The 18,014-nt window shown below is 35.4% G+C and overlaps 2 non-coding genes across 2 annotated transcripts; both read right to left on the bottom strand.

The window, feature by feature from the left end:
- Window positions 1-1,177: 1,177 nt before the first annotated feature.
- TRNAP-UGG (transfer RNA proline (anticodon UGG)) lies at window positions 1,178-1,249 on the bottom strand. The gene has a single exon. It is a non-coding gene; the product is annotated as a tRNA-Pro (tRNA).
- A 13,431-nt stretch (window positions 1,250-14,680) lies between these two features.
- Window positions 14,681-14,752, bottom strand: TRNAP-CGG (transfer RNA proline (anticodon CGG)). Its single transcript has one exon. It is a non-coding gene; the product is annotated as a tRNA-Pro (tRNA).
- Between the last annotated feature and the right edge of the window lie 3,262 nt (window positions 14,753-18,014).

Raw genomic sequence — 18,014 nt, forward strand, 5'->3', positions numbered from 1 at the left:
TATGTTGTAAATAAGGAAAGATTGAATAAAAATAAAATATTAATAACAAATAGTTACTTTTGGAGATGCGGGGTATTGATCCTCGTGGATCTTGCATGCAAAGAGTGCACTTTACCATCTTAGCTACATCCCAACAATTCTTACATGACAAAACCCTAAACGTCCCATCATCAACAATAGTAAAAATGAAAACTATCCCTGCTCATTATGAAATAAGAAAAAATTGAAATAGAAATAGAATATTTGGTAGTAGGATTCCTTTGGAGATGCATGGTATCGATTCTCGAACTTCTCACATGCGAAGCGAGTGCACTACCATCTGAGCTACGTCCCCACAATTCTTATGTCATAAAATCCTAAACCTACCATCTGATAATAGTGAAAATAAAAAAATATCTCTGCTCAATATGTCAAAATAAGAAAAGATTGAATAGAAATAAAACAATCTGAGCTACATTCCCGCATGCAAAGTGATCGCTATACCATCTGAATCCACAAAACTTTAAATTCATCAATAATAGTGAAAACGAAAAAATATCTCTGCTCATTATGTCATAATAAAGGAAATATTGAATAAAAATAAAATATTAATAACATATAGTTTCTTCTAGAGATGCAAATGTAAAGTATCGATCCCCGTACCTCTCGCATGCAAAGTGAGTGCTCTACCATCTGAGCTACATCCCCACAATTCTTATGTCACAAAATCCTAAATGTCTTGTCATCAATAATAGTGAAAATGAAAAAATATCGCGGCTCATTATGCCATAAATAAGGAAAAAATGAATAGAAATAAAGTAGTAATAATAGTGAAAAAAGAAGAAACATCGCTACTCAACATGTCATGACTAAGGAAAAATTGAAAAGAAATAACATACTTAATAATGGATAGTATTATTTTGGAGATGCGGGGTGTCGATCTTCGTACCTCTCACATGCAAAGCAAGCACTCTACCATCTGAGCTACATCCCCACAATTCTCATGTCACAAAACCCTAAACGTCTCGTCATCAATAACATGTCCAAAATTAGAAAAATTAGGTATAATTTATGAATCATTTCGACATAGAATGCATTGTTATTATTTAGATTATTTTAAGCTTATCATTCACAATTTATAACTTGTGTCATTTTATTGTATTTATTTACTTCGTTTAATTCTACAATCTCTCTTGAAGGGGCATTTCGAGAATCGAACTCGAGACCTCTCGCACCCAAAGCGAGAATCATACCACTAGACCAAATGCCCTTGTTATGCCATTTAAAACGTATGTATAAATCCTTGGGCCTAGGTATTAAGGTCATATTTTGTCGTATTGCAGGAAACACATGAAGTTCTCGATGTACTTGAACTGAAGCCTTGGATGTAGAATGTGTCTTGGAGAACAAAACAAGAACATAATAAGAACAAAGAGCTTTCTACTAGATCTGCTTAAGATTTGGATAGGCATACTTACCAAAAGTGGAAAACATGAAATGATATTAAGAGCATTATCATTATAATTTTAATCGCCTTAATTTTTGTTTTTCTTCTTTTTTTTTTTCTTTATTTCCTAAGATGGTAAGTATAATACGAACAACAAGTTTATATAAATATGAAGTCTTTCAATATGAAAAGATTTAGACATAGGGGCATTTGAGGTTGCACCATAAGTGAGGGTCGTACCACTAAACCAAATGCCTTTTATTAAATACCTAATATTTAGCTTCTACTCAGATATATTTTTCTGAGTGGTTGGACGGCTATAAAATGAAAAGTTTGTTTCCTTTGTTGGGTTGTTGGTTTATTTTATAACCCTTCTATATTATAACAATTCAATATTTTATAACCCTTAGTTTCATTTATGACAAACTCATATGAAACATACTGGCATTAGTAGTACTAAGAGTTGGAATCTATAAGCATTTCATGAACTTAAGTGCAAACCATGCTTCTTTAAAGATGAGAAGAACTTTAGTTAAGTAATGGAAACTTTAAATTACTTCACGTGGAGCTTCAATTACTCTATGCTAGTTACAATCTTTAGGATTGACTAATTGGACACAAGTTCATGGATTTAGGAAAATTTTTGTGCAATTATCAACTACAACTTATGTTTTCAAATTTTTAGGTCATAATTTAGGTAGTTGGTGTTATGAGTCGTAAACTTGTTTTTTACATAATATGGATTTAGTTGAACTGTTATTCCGATGAGATGGACAAAGAAATTGTCTTTGAAATGACTAATAGACCTAGGTTCATCGTTGTTGTCTTCTAACTGTGATTTTGCAAAAAGCTTAACTAATATAAACTATCATCCGACAAGATCTTTAAGGTAAATCAAGAATATACCCTACACATCATTCAAGATGGCAATAAAATGGAGTTAAATTGAACCCACTTTAGTTTCATGTTTGGTGTGTTCAAGATAAAGCATAATTGTATTTATGATATTGAGCTTGGGGTCTATAAGAATTTAATGATCATAAGAGAAATTCCTGTCTTATTAGAGGAGACCAAATTTATTTAAGGTACTAGGAGTTCAACATGGCTTAAGAGTTGCGTGGGTGCTCATTTTATCCATGTTCTCCACTTCCTCCGATTTCCTCCTCTTCCTCCATCACATTCTTTATTTCTCTTCCCATTTCTCAATCTCCAACTCATTCTTTCTTCATCCCTAACCAATGCCGATTTGAATAAAGAAGGAGAAAAAGAAAGAGAGTGAAGGAAGTCGGTATGGATTTAGCTTTGGAACTAGAAATCGATGAGTATGATCTAACGAACATCAATACAAAAAATTTAGTGACTTTTCTTTGGACCAACTAGGTAAGTGGTGTTACTATTCGCTTGGTTGGATGAATTGTATGAGGTATTAACAACGCGTGCTCCGTAACCCCTCCACGTGTCGTACTTTGTGAGTGTTTGACATATATTATGTTCTGTTATGCTGTAACACGAGTTCAAATGAAGATTAATTTCTCAACTTTTTTTTTTTTAAGTTCAAATTTTTAGGAATTTATTGAGAGATTAGACCAAATTTAAATATGATATGGAAGAAAAAAATAGTTACAAATATTAAAAAAAAAAACTCATTAAAAGTATAAAAGAAAATAATAAAAAATAGAAAAATCCGTCGAAATTAATGCTAGGGTAAATTTTTCATTTTGATCCATCTTTCCTAGGTAGGGGATAGTAAGATCGCTAATTAGAGTTCAATAAAGAGGAAAAATAAAGAAAGAAAAAAAAAAGGGCGAAAAAGAATAATATAACTAGAGTTCAATAAAGAGTTGTTTGATATCAAAGCAGCCGAATTTTAGATTATACATATTTTTTCTTAAGATAAAGAGTCGTATATCTCTATGACTCAGCTCAATGACACGTCTCGCCGTGATCAAGTAAGCAGTCTAACCCTATTTTAAAGTATATGATATGTTGTAAAACTTATATGAATTTATTGTATGTTTTGAGTTTTGTGATAGTTATAAAATGTCCTCGGACATTAAAGAGTGAATGTTAACCATATAAGAGAATAATGGATCACAGTTATAGTGTCAAGATATGCTGAGGAGGAAAAGAGTGGTCGTGAGATATCTCACTAGCCTTAGGACAACAGAGAGTTGTCGCTGCAGAGTGCGATACATTTAACCAATGGAATTTTGGTACTAGAAATGATGAAACTCGAGATGGTCCCCAAACGTCTATATGGACCATTCCCAATCGCACTTTCTTTAGTTCTCTAGTAGCCTTTGTGAAGCTAACTCGTCTATATTTTTCCATAAGGCAGCTCTCAGAAACACCCATATCAATATATTTTAAGCCTTCTAAAACTCCATTAGCAGCCATCATCTTCATTTCTTTGACGCTCATATGTGCAAGTAGCCTTTGTGAAGCTAACTCGTCTATATTTTTCCATAAGGCAGCTCTCAGAAACACCCATATCAATATATTTTAAGCCTTCTAAAACTCCATTAGCAGCCATCATCTTCATTTCTTTGACGCTCATATGTGCAAGTCTATTGACATTACTGTAGGATGTATAAACATGGTTGCTGTTACTACGAGTTGTGTATAGGGTTCACCCTACAGTGGTGTATTGGGTTCCAGATTTTGTGTCATGCTACCACCATGACACCTTTCACAATCTTCCCCAAACTCTTTCGAAACTTGGCTCCAAAACCTGTGCTATCCAACTGACCAATAGAGATCAAATTCTTCTTGAGATCAGGAATATATTTGATATCCTATAATGTCCACTCATTTCCTGCTAGAGTTTGTATGCAGACATCTCTCTTCCCTTCAATCTCCAACGTTTTGTTGTCGGCAAGATACACCTTCCCAAAATTTCCTTATTTGAAATTTTGAAACAATTCCTTACATGAAGATAAATGAAACGAAGCAACTGAATCTAAAATCCAGAATTCAATTGGGCTGTTCACGCTAAGAATTAGAGCATCCTTAGTATCTTTTGCTGAATAGATAGAATCATTGTCATCTTCAAATTTGTGATTTTGTTTTTCTTCAATTTTGTACCATATGTCCGAAAGTGTCATTTTTCTCCATATTTGGTTTGTTTGGCGATTTTTTTCGGTTCCTTGATTTTGATCGCCCATGTTTGTTTGGGCTCTTTGATTTACTTCTTTCGCTTCGATCAACACTGGGAACATCGCCTGATGAATCTCCATTTTCCATTTGGGAATACTTTCGCTAACTCTCGAATTTCATCAAACTTCAGTTTATCAAATCCTCGTGAACTGTTGATTGTAGCAACAACAGTATACCACTACTCGGGTAAAGATGACATCAAAATCAATGCTTTAATTTCATTTTTGAACATAATTTCCACCGACTCAATTGACTTTCAATCACGTTGAAGTAATTGATATGATTTGCAACAAAGCTACCTTACGACATTTGTAGATTAAACAACCTCTGCATCAAATACTCTGTAACACCCCAAAAAATGAAGGAAAGGCACCTATGCAAGACCCAAAGGATCCAAGGAAAGAAATTGTTTTGGATTAAGCAAGGAAAGGGGTCTTAGTAAGTCATTTCTAGACCTTAGGAAGTAATCTTAAGGACTTAAGACCTTTGGAGAAGGATTGAGAATGAAATCGTAAGCGAAAAAGACGGAAAGGTCATTTTTCCAATTATCAAGGATCTTTGTAGATTTTTAATTCCTTATCTAGAAGGAATTTCAAGATGGTCAAGAAGGGGAAAATGACGAACGAGGGATGAAGAATTTTTAGGAAAAATTATGGATTATTCGAGAAAATAATAATAAAATATTATGAAAGTGGCAAATTACAAAATACCCTTGAAGTTAAGGATAATTATGGATTTGTCATTCTGCTGAAAAATTAGAACCTTCACAGTACCTTCTGCACAAAATTCTTCGAATCTCAACTCTCAGCCATTGGATCTCCTCCAAACCTTGATACATTCTAGAACACTCACGGATCATCACATCCAACGGCTATGATTCAAAACGAAAGTCGGTGAGTCTCTGATCGAAGTAGAAATTTTCGACGAATTTTCCAGAAAATCCAACTGATAATTCACGACGATTCTGGAGCTCCCAATGTCTGTTTATGTTTTCCCTATAAATTATGAAGTTGGGGCAATCGTTTGGAACAAGAATCGAGCAAGTTCGAGCTCCCAGTCATTGGCAATAAGTGTTTAGATTTTCGGTCTCCTACTCTCGGGTTTCTTCTAAATTCGAGAGAAGTTCTCCACCATTTCCTTTCAAACTTGTTCCTATAGCTTCTAAACAAGATTACCCACAAGTTTTATGAAGGAATAGAGTCCTGAAAGTGCCTAGAAACAATTCCCCCAATCCAATCTGCCATTAAAGAGCTTCAAGGAAAACTCAAAATTCCAATCCAAGGATGTACAAGTATTCTTCAAGAAAGGACAACCCCAATAGGTTTCTGCACCTCTAGAGAATGTTTCAGTAGAAGACCACGAAGAGAAATAACCTCAGGAACGTTCCCAATTGAAGAAAATCCGTTCCAGGTTCAAATTGGGGGTAAGTGTCGAATTCCTATCTACAACCTCTTTTCCTTCAAATTGGGGGTAAGGATTCCTCTAGCTTCATAGGAAGAATTCGAGTAACTTTTCTGAAGGAATGGAGAGCTGAAACGTCGTAGAACAAGATACCCAAGAGATTGAAAATCGGAGGTGTCGGGTAACTTGCAGACCGAGAGTGGTTTCTCAAAATTAATATCCCACACTCAAAGTCGTTCTTCCAAACCAATTCCTTTATCTTGAGGGAATAATAAGGAAGAGGTTTCCTGAAGAAATCAAGCCTCGAAAACCCCTAGAATCAGCTACCCAATAAGAAATTCTCTGTTTTTTACTCGGACGAGAAATCATATTTTTGATGAACTTTGGAAGCAAAAATCTTAGGCTACGATCCATGAAAAGGTATGAAATCAATCTCTAGATCTTCCTTGTAATACCGTCATTAAGTTTTATGAAGGAATCGAGGGGAGAAACGGCATGATAGGAGCTGGGGAGGGCGAGTTTCAGACGGCGGCGCGAACGGTCGCGCGCGTCTTCTTCCCGTTTGGAGGAAGAAGACGATGACGTGGCCGGTTCAGTTGAACCGACCATGTCAACCCAAAACTCGACCTTCCCTCGGATTTTCTCAATTTTATCCCCCTTCCAGACTGGCTCTCATGAAAAACCTTATGGTTCCAGAAAGTAGACACAATAAGGAGTCTATGAAAGAAAATTTGAGGTAATTTGGGTACCGGAAGCTCAAGAACGAAGGTCCCGAATGTCGACAATGAGGGAAGTAGCCACCTTGGACTTTTTGTTAAGAAATACTTGTAGGGATCGCTTGAATTTTAATATGAAACCCTAAACCAAGTATGAAATTAGGATCTATGAAAGAAAAACCCTAGGAACCGTAAGTTAAGACCTTGAACCGAACAAATTGCTCGGGATTTACGTAATGTTAAAATAACCCACTAGATGAACTCTGCTGCCTATAAAATTTTAAGGCTGAGGATACTATAGCATGTTGAGGTTATATACGAAGTTTGGTAGTCATTGGATAAGGATAAGTAGGTAAACCAAGAAATGGTGCAAAATGACCATAATGCCCCTAAGGACATCTACCTACGGTTCATGACCTAGATGACATCCAAATGCTATGAAACCCTGAAGTAGATCTTATTTTATGATGTTTGATGACTTGGTGAAGTTTGAAAAGCCATTGGAACACGTTAAGTAGCAAAACCAAGAATTGGGTGTAAAATGACCAAAATGCCCCTAGGACTACTTAAGAGATTTCAAGGTCTATACGTGCTTCAAATGATTTGCTACTTCTTATAAGGTCGATTATGAAGGACATGAAGATAATTTTAAGGTTTCAAGTTGATTGGAGTAAGTTTGGAACCTAAACCAAGTTAGGATCCAAGAAACACCTAAAGGAAACACCACAAGACTTTAGACTCTTCTAGAACCCTCTAAAGAACTCCCTAGGAATCTATGGCCTTCTAGAAAAACTTACACTAAGATGGGTTCATATGGTTACAAATACAAGTTACAACTTATGCCTCAAGAAATTAAGGACCTTAGAAAGTTAAAAGATTAAGAACCAAGAACAACAACATACAAGCTTTACAACTACCCAAGTAAGAAGAATGCTAGGTACCACTCAAGGACGAGGGACTAAGGTCCCCAAACTTAGAAACAGAAACTTAAGAATGCTAGGAAATACTCTAATCATGTCCAAAGTGACCCATGACCTCCCACCAAGCAATGCCCAAGTAAGAAGAATGCTAGGTACCACTCAAGGACGAGGGACTAAGGTCCCCAAACTCAGAAACAGAAACTTAAAAATGCTAGGTAATACTCTAATCATGTCCAAAGTGACCCATGACCTCCCACCAAGCAATGCCCAAGAATTCTTCTTCTAGGTGGGATGCCCTGCACCATGTTTCCTTTGCAGGATGTCATGCCTCAAGTTTCCCTCACCTAGAAGAGATGCCCTGCAGACTTGTAGGATGCCATGTTTAAGTATGCACCGAGCAAGTGACCTTTACGGTCTATTAAGGGGAGTACTCTAAAGTCACAGAGGAACAAGAAGAGAGTACGTTACCTTAGCCACGCATCAAGAACCTCCTAAGACCTCCCACGGTACATCATGCTCATGACTTAGACTATGTTGCTTGGAACGCATGAAGCCTTGAGCGTAGGTTAAACAAACTATATTATAGGGCAAGCCCTTGATGCAGTATTAAGACTACATCGCTTGGAACGTAAGAAGCCTTGGATGTAGGTTTTCACACTATGCCGCTTGGAACACTTGAAGCCTTGGGCATAGGATTAAGCAGATCGTATCGAAGGGCAAGCCCTAAGATTCGGTAAGACTACGTCACTTGGAATGCATGAAGTCTTGGACGTAGGTTAAGGCTGTGTCACTTGAAACGCATGAAGCCTTAGACACAGGATATTCAGGTGCATGTCTAATGCCATAAATCCTAGGGGGAGTGTCTTGGAGAATGAATCAAGAACAAAACAAGAACCAAGAAGTACCAAGAACAAGAGAAAGATCAAGGAATAGAACAAGGATCAAGATCCTAGTTCTAAGGACAAGAATCATGAACAAAGGACCAAGAACCAAAAACCATAGTACTAAAGCCCTTAAAGGAAAACCATGGTTTTAGGATTCAAGGACCAAGGTCCTCATGAAAGATCAAGATAAGAACCCCAAGTCAAGAACAAAAATTAGAGGGCCTAAGTACTTACAACAAGAAAAAGATCAAGAACAAGCAAGAACAAAGAATGTGGTACCCTAGCATATCAAGGACACGATTAAGAGCCTACAAGTAGGCTACTTACTGAGTCTTGTACTCATTCCTTATTCTCCATTTTTTTTTCCAGGTGATAAGGAGCTGGTCAAGAACAGAAGCGGAGTCTGGAGGAGGTGCCATAGACAAACCTCACCCGTCGTCTTCAACCCTTTGTTTTAAAATGTTTTGTGTCTGTTTCTTATTTTGTGTTTTAATCATTACGTCGTATTTTAAATTAGTAATGTGCGCACACTACTTTGGTATAATGAAAATTATGTTTTAAATTTTAATTGTTTTATCAAGAAGGAAAATTTTACCCGCCTTTTTGAGTCATCGTGTCAGCACGGTCCTTACATACATCTTGTTCATAGCCGACAGATTTTCGTACATATTTTACAACACCTTCAATAGGCCTAATGTTGTCTTCTCTTTGATGAGGTTGAACGTCATGTTTCTGGACAGCGTCAACCAAATCAACCCTCTGTGATCATGGTATCCGGCTTCACCCCCAAAAGAAGTTTCTGAAGATCTTTCTGGTACAGATCATGGTGAATCTTCAATCTGCATCTTCTAGAAACTTATATCGAATCCATCAAACTTTTCAATTCCAGTCTTTGAACTTTCCATATTCACAGATCATGGTGAATCTTGCCTCGCTCTGACACCAGTTATTAGGATCACACACTCGATCGAAATGAACAAGAAAAACATGATAGAGAAAATGTAAGGAGAAATATTGACTAAAAGTTTTGTATTAATGACTTCAGGTATGCAAATAAAGGATATGAAGAATGAGAAATATACATTTTGAAAGAATGGACTGATGGGTAAATATATTATTCTAGTTTATTATATATATAGCTTTAATACATATAACCACTTACTATATATAAATATTTATTATATATTTTTACTATAAATAATCAGCCTCCATATCTAACTTTCAAATATTGTAAGTTTGTAAGGAGGGTGGGAAGAAAAATAAGCCAATGGAGGCTCTCAATTTCTTTATGCAACTTTTAGCCAAGAATTCTGAAAAATCGCGAAATTACTCATCCATAATGAATATCATCCTTTTAAACCAATTTGTACAACTTTATGGCTATGAGAGGAAACACAAAATGATGTTAAGAGCAAACATTCTCTTCCGAGAGGAGTGAATTGGGTCACTCTTGGTTATCAAACTCGAGACCTCTTGCACCAAAAGCAAGAATCATACCACTAAATCAAATGCCCTTATTATGGACTTTATATTAAGTTGTTTATTGAATGTATCATCGTTATTTAATTTATTTTCTTTTGTTATTAGAAATTATTTACTCGGTTTCATTTATTTTCTTTTGTTATGATATCTTTTAGATCTAGGGTTTCATTTATTTTCTTTTGTTACGATATCTTCTAGATCTAGGGTTTGATTAATTATGAAATTATTTACAGGATTGCGATATTAAGAGCATTATCATAATAGTTTTAATTGCCTTAACTTTTGTTTTTCCTCTTTTTTTCATGGTTTATTAAGATGGTAAAATGGTAAGTATAAATTCTCATACTAAAAAAAGATTAAGAAATAAGGGCATTTTGAGAATTGAACTTGGGACCTCTCATACCCTAAGCGAGAATCATATCACTAGACCAAATGCCCTTACTAGAAAACACAACATTTTTAGCTCCTACTCAATATGTTTTTTTCTCTCAAGTTTGAAATCTATTTTCCTGGGGGTTGTTGGCTATAAAACAAAAAGTTGATGGTCTAGTATTTTACTCGTTTGTAAGGAGGCATGTAATATTGAATTATTCTAATTTATAAGGGGTATCAAATAAACCAACCAACCAACAAAGGAAACAAACTAATCAGTTTGGTTAGATTTTCGGTTCAGTTCATTAATTTGTTTGATTTAGTTCTTCTATTTTGCCTCGTATGGCAAGAAAATAAAGTTGTATTGAAGGCACCTGAGTTTCATTTATGACAAACTCATATAAAATATAATTGCATCAATAGCACTAAGAGTTGGAGTCTATAAGAATTTCATGAACTTAAGTACAACTCATGCTTCATTAAAGAGGAGATAAACTTTAGTTAAGTAACTGGAACTTTAAATTACTTCATGTGGAGCTTTAATTGCTCTATGCTAGTTACAATCTTTAGGATTGACTAATTGGACAGGAATTCTTAGATTTAGGGGATTGTTTTGTGTAATTTTCAACTACAACTTATGTTTTCAAATTTTTAGGTCATAATTTAGGTAGTAGGTGTTATATTATGGATCAACACTAGAGTTTCTATCTATGTTGTATTTATTTGAAGGCTATAGTTGTCATCTATGTTGTATCGCAATAAGATTGTTGAAATTTTAGTTAAAGTGCATATTTTATTTCTTAGGAGTAAAAAATTTGTTTCGTTGCATAATATGAATTTAGTTGGAGAGTTATTACAGATGAATGGAGAATAAAAATTTCTTTAAAATAATAAACAGACCCAAGCTCGTTGTTGTTGTGGTCTACTTGTGATTTTGCAAAAAGCTTAACTAATATGAAATATCAAGGTAAATCAAGAATATATCCTACACATCATTCAAGATGACAATAAAATGGAGTTCAATTGAACTTACTTTTAGTTTCCTTTTTGAAAGGTTCAAGATGAAGCATAATTGTATTAACGATATTAAAGAGAAATTCATGTTTTATTAGAAGAGATCAACTTCATTTAAGGTACTAGGAGTTTAAACTACTTCCATTGTAATTTCAATCACTCTACCAAGATTACAAATTTAGGGTTGGCTAATTGGACATCAATTCTCTAACTCTACGTTATAATTTAGGTGGTAACCATTATAATATTAATGAGCATAAGAGTTACAATTCTTTCATGGACCATATGTGCTATAGTTAAAAGAATATATATATATATATATTATGTATGTCAAGGTCTGGATAAAGCACAAAGTAGCAAGGAACACCATTGTCGACTCTAGAACCACCCACAACTCATTATCGAGACCAATGCAAAATATTTTAACATCCTTCGGCATCGAGATACAGGAAAGATGAACGCCGTCAAATTGGAAGCTTTACCTGTTTTAAGAGTCACAATGAGAACTCTAATCAAGCTAGAGCCTTGGACTAGGCAAATCATTTTATGATAGTTGAAATGGATGACTTCGACGTCGTGTTAGGGATGAACGTCCTACTGGAACACAAAGTCATTTACATGTCCCTAGCAAAATGCCTAGTTGTAATGGAGTCTAATTCGACGATCATTCAGAAAAACATCCATCAACCAAGAGGGGTGAAAATGATGTCGATACTACAGTTGAGAAAGAATCTTAGCCACGATGAATCTACGTTTGCTGCTATTGTTATAATTGAAAGGGGAGCTCGAGTGAGCAAACCTCAATAGCAACCTTGTTGCCACTACATGAACACCACAACGCAAAACAAGAAGGTCAGATAATGGATTTATCCCCACCAGGAGAGATAAATCACAAGATTAGTTTTATGTTGCAGTCGAGATCGCCTGCCACAAACAAATGTCATGCAGTTGAGCCTGAGCTAGCTAAATTCTATGAAAAGCTAAATGACTTGTTAACAGTCAAGTTTATTAGACCCGCAGAGGCTCTTGTCAATGATCACTCAAATGCTGGGTAAAGACACCAAGCCAACGCCTCTATTGGAGAAGGAAGAAAAAAAACAAGTCACTGAAGCAACACATGTTCACACAGAAATACCAGATGGATGAAGAGAAGGGTCAGTCAGAAGCGTCAACAACAACAATTTCAAGAAAAATAGAGAGTTTATATAAGTTAACGTCATATCAACTTCAAGTTCAAAGCAACAAGAACCAAAGACTGGTGCAAAAATACTATGGACTAGTCGAAGTTATCCACAAGATTATGAAGACATCATATAGGATCCAATTGCTCTTATGGATGCGGACTAACCTTGTTGTCCACGTCAGTAACTTGAAACGTTATTATTTTGACCAAGAAGACATCAAGTAGAAGCAGTTGGTATGACGTCATGCAAAGAAGAAAGATTTTCATGCGAAGAAAGTAGGAAAGACACCAATAGAGAAGACATGAAGAGTCAACGAACCGAGAAGTGATTTTCAACAGCTCCTAGTAGATTGGAAAAGACTCCTCATTCTGAGATCAGCTGGAAGTGCATCGAGAGACCTAAAATCAGCCTCGTCCTACAATGCTGAGTATATGAAGAGTTGGTTATCAATAAATTGTGTGGGGACAGATGTCACGGTCATGATTGCCCATGATCCACAAGATTATGAAGACATCATATAGGATCCAATTGCTCTTATGGATGCGGACTAACCTTGTTGTCCACGTCAGTAACTTGAAACGTTATTATTTTGACCAAGAAGACATCAAGTAGAAGCAGTTGGTATGACGTCATGCAAAGAAGAAAGATTTTCATGCGAAGAAAGTAGGAAAGACACCAATAGAGAAGACATGAAGAGTCAACGAACCGAGAAGTGATTTTCAACAGCTCCTAGTAGATTGGAAAAGACTCCTCATTCTGAGATCAGCTGGAAGTGCATCGAGAGACCTAAAATCAGCCTCGTCCTACAATGCTGAGTATATGAAGAGTTGGTTATCAATAAATTGTGTGGGGACAGATGTCACGGTCATGATTGCCCATGATCCACAAGATTATGAAGACATCATATAGGATCCAATTGCTCTTATGGATGCGGACTAACCTTGTTGTCCACGTCAGTAACTTGAAACGTTATTATTTTGACCAAGAAGACATCAAGTAGAAGCAGTTGGTATGACGTCATGCAAAGAAGAAAGATTTTCATGCGAAGAAAGTAGGAAAGACACCAATAGAGAAGACATGAAGAGTCAACGAACCGAGAAGTGATTTTCAACAGCTCCTAGTAGATTGGAAAAGACTCCTCATTCTGAGATCAGCTGGAAGTGCATCGAGAGACCTAAAATCAGCCTCGTCCTACAATGCTGAGTATATGAAGAGTTGGTTATCAATAAATTGTGTGGGGACAGATGTCACGGTCATGATTGCCCATGGCGTGTTGTCTATGGCTGCATGTCTCAGCAATTTTTGTAAATAATTTGTTGTCCAAGGTGGCATGCTCATTTCATATCTACACCCTCCCGGACTAAAATTTCCCAAAAAATTTCCCAAAATGTATTATAGGAGAATGTGACTAGTTTCTTCCAAACGTGACTCGAGCATACACTGCTGTTGTCCATGCAGTCTGAATTTTGCACAGTTGACTTGTTCGTCGAGGCACATAATCATTGTCTCACTGCTGAAAGAATCTCAAGTTCTCATGAAATGATTGGAAGAGAATCTCAAGTCTTCTATTCTTCTTTTTTTTTTTTTTTTTTTTTTTTCAAACATCCATGTGAATTATTTCTTTATTCAATTTGATATAATTGTTGGGAGCATTTCGAAAATCGAACTCGAAACCTCTTGCACCCGAAGTGAGAATCATACCACTAGACGAAAATCGAACTCGAAACCTCTTGCACCCGAAGTGAGAATCATACCACTAGACCAAATGCCCTTGTAGTTAGGGTCAAGGGTGTAATGCCTTTGAAGTTAGGGTCGATGCTCTATCAAAAGTCTGCAATAGAAAATAAATAGTACTACCATCATCTTCTTTTGCAAGACTTTCTCAAGCCCTCATGGAATAATTTGAATAGAAAATAAATGGTACTACCATCATGACTTTCTCTAATTTGAAAGTGGTATGGTTTCCAAGATTGGAAGAGAATCTTACATACACAATTCTGTATTCTTCAATTAATATGTTATAAAAACACTTATAAATTATAATTAAAAAGATTAAATATAGCTTCTTCTTCTTCTTTTTTTTTCAAACATCTTTATTTCTTTGTACAACTTGATATAATTGAAGGGGGCATTTCGAGAATCGAACTCGAGACCTCTCGCACCCGAAGCGAGAATCATACCACTAGACCAAATGCCCTTGTAATGAATCTATCATTTTTAGTTGCTAGTCCATATGTTTTATGCGCCTCTATATTTAAAATTTATCCACATGTTTTTGTGCTTTAGAACCTACCTTGTAGGTTTGAGATTATGAATGACTCCGCTCAAATTATTTTGGTTGAAGATCATTTTTGAAGCAAGACTACATGCATGGTAACGATCCCCGTACCTCTGTATTTAACTTATGTTATTTTAATGTGTATTTATTTACTTCGTAAATATCTTTAATTCTACAATCTCTTAAAGGGGCATATTCCGAGAATTGAACTCAAGACCTCTCGCACCTAAAGCGAGAATCATACCACTAGACCAAATGCCCTTGTTATGCACTTTGAAACGTATGTATGAATTCTTGAGCCTAGGTATTAAGGTCGTATTTTGTTGTATTGTAGGAAACACATGAAGTCCTCGATGAGAATATGTCGTTTAGAACAAAACAAGAACATAATAAGAACAGAGAGCTTTCTTCTTCTTCTTCTTCTTTTCTTTTTCTTTGTTTCCTAAAATGGTAAGTATAAAGTCTTGGGATGTAAATAAAGACTTTTTACTATGGGTTGCCCAACAATGGGTGTACAAAAGTTAAGAGGTATGTTTGATAATAGGAACAATGGGTGTACAATGGGTGTACAAAAGTTAAATTGACCCAGCTCTAGTTACGAACAACCTGTGAAGGATCGACTTATTAATCATGGTTATATCAAATGGACAGAAATATATCTATAGTGAGGGGAGTGCAACTACTAGGCTATAGTGGAGTGTCCTAGTAGTTAACGAATGTTGGTTAACAAGGTTAATGAGTTTAACCGGTTAATCTTGGATGTTGGAGCCCATGATCTATAGGTCCATTAGGTCCCTCTGCTAGCTCATATCGGACTAAACCATAGAACAGTGTGACGAGTGAGTTCGAAGTGTTCAAATTCAAATTAGGAAATATGCGCTACATATACGATATATTTAACCGCATTTTTGTTTTATTTACGAATTAAACAAAAAGAGAGAATCTGAGATATGTAAATAAGATTTAAATATCTTAATCAATTATGTGTTCGAATTGATTGGGATTGGCATTTGAATTAATATTAAATATTAATTAAATAGTTCAATTAATCATTTAATGTTACTTTAATTTGAAATTCATTATTCAAATTAATTGTTGAATTAAAATGAAGAAAGTCAAAATGTTGACTCCATTTAATGAAAAATTCCATGTTAGTGGAATTTTGAGGTGTCAAAATTTTATTTAACCAAACTTGCATGCTTGCCAAATAAATCCCACAAGTTTGAGTGGAATTTTAAGTGTCAAAATTTGGTTAACTCAAACATGCATGCTTGCCACATAATCCCAAACATTTGAGTGGAATTTTAAGTATCAAAATTTGGTGATCTCAAATTTGCATGAACATGCAAACATGACTCTTTAAATAGAGTGATCATGGTACATGGAAGGTCTTCTTCTTCCGGGTGAAAAACCTTGAGAAAAACTTCTCACAAACACTCTCTTCACATATACAAAATCCCTCCCAAGTTTAGTCACTCACCGGATTCCACAATTTCGTTCTAAGGCCAGAGGATAGTGGAGAAGACACTAGTGGTGGTTCGAAACTGGTTCGTGAGGAAAAAAGAGTTTGAACTACAAAAGGTTAGTATCTAAACTCATTAAGTTTTAATACTTATGAACATGCTAGTTATTTACTATAATTGATGTTCTAAAAGTGCCTAAGATCCAAATTGCTTCCGCATGTGTTATATTAACACCATCAAAATTATCATTTGCAAGTATTGTGTTTAGGTTTGATTTCCTTGTTGTGTAATTGTTTTTAATTTCTCAGAAGCGAGTAATTGTACTATTGAGCTTGACATGCTGAGATTTAAAACAAATTCTATTAGTGAATTGACTTAATCCTTTTTAATCCAATCAGGTTTAACAAATGTAATAATATACCCAAAAACTATTAATTTACAACGATACTTTAGTGAGTTAGAGCAATTACTACCGAGGGGCACTCAATCACTCCTTCACTAAACCAAGACATTCTTGACTTAAACACTAATCCCAGAATAACTCTTATTCCTATAGTATTTTAGTTATCGCTACTTTGGTTAAGAATATACTAACTCTTAGTAATTCTTCGTAAGTGTGACCCGCCATTTTCAGACCTCAGAGATCGGCCCCAACAATGCTATCAAATTAAAAAGCCAAAGTTAGGAATGGACCTAAGAAATCCTCTCAATTTCTAGAGTTTGCGTTGTTCCGACTCCCATGTTATGACCCTCTGAATGGGTAGTTGCTCTAGGGCAACATGCAGGCGGAACATGGGAATTTCACGATGCAACCTAGTGGTGGAGACCATAGGATGTGTTGATATACTTCCTTCTCCCACTTACTATAAATACTTTCTCTATTCACCTTGTTATTGACTCATGCAAATACCTTCGGAATGGAGGACGCTCTTCGGGCGACACGAGGCCGAGCATGAATCTCACGGTGTGAATTATCCAGAGAGCGTAAAAAGAAAAGGATATATCTCATATACCTTTTTCCTCCCACTAAGTATTTTAGACGGTTGGGTATACTTATTACTTAGGTATATTCCGGCTAATTAAATATAACTTAAGTCTAGGTGATTTTTCCAAATATAACATTTATACTCGATTTTTACCTATATGTCTAGATAATTTTTCATTTTTTTTTTTTAAATCCTTACATCACTCACGCATGCTATTAAAACTGGACTAACTAAGCTCAAGTATTGACCCGATCTCCAGGTAGCAGGTGTTCCGTAAACCGTCAACTTAAGTACCTCCAGCCTTAGACAAGATCATGTCAGGTGAGCTTTCTTGTACCCACAGTTTTACAAGATATCGACCTATTTTAACTATTAAAATTCATCATGCTTGTTATTAACCTTAAGTGAGTATGCATTTATCTTTGTTATAGATTTTAACGTCTATCTCGTTTTATGACGTTGAAAATAACCTATAACATTCTTCCAACATGCTTTATATAACAATTATATAATCATCCATTCCATGCAATAATATAACAATTTATATCTATCTCATGGAACCCTAAACATGCATACTATACATTATAACACTTACAACATACTTGGAATGCATGAAACATGCTTAGCCTATGGTGGGATTTTAAATCTATATGACATACTTTATGCACATACATTTTCTATTAATTAAAACATACATTCATAATGCATAATTAATTAAACACACTAAAGTGG

This window comes from Cucurbita pepo, chromosome 3 (genome assembly GCF_057944985.1).
Source record: "Cucurbita pepo subsp. pepo isolate OVF chromosome 3, ASM5794498v1, whole genome shotgun sequence".
NCBI lineage: Eukaryota > Viridiplantae > Streptophyta > Magnoliopsida > Cucurbitales > Cucurbitaceae > Cucurbita > Cucurbita pepo.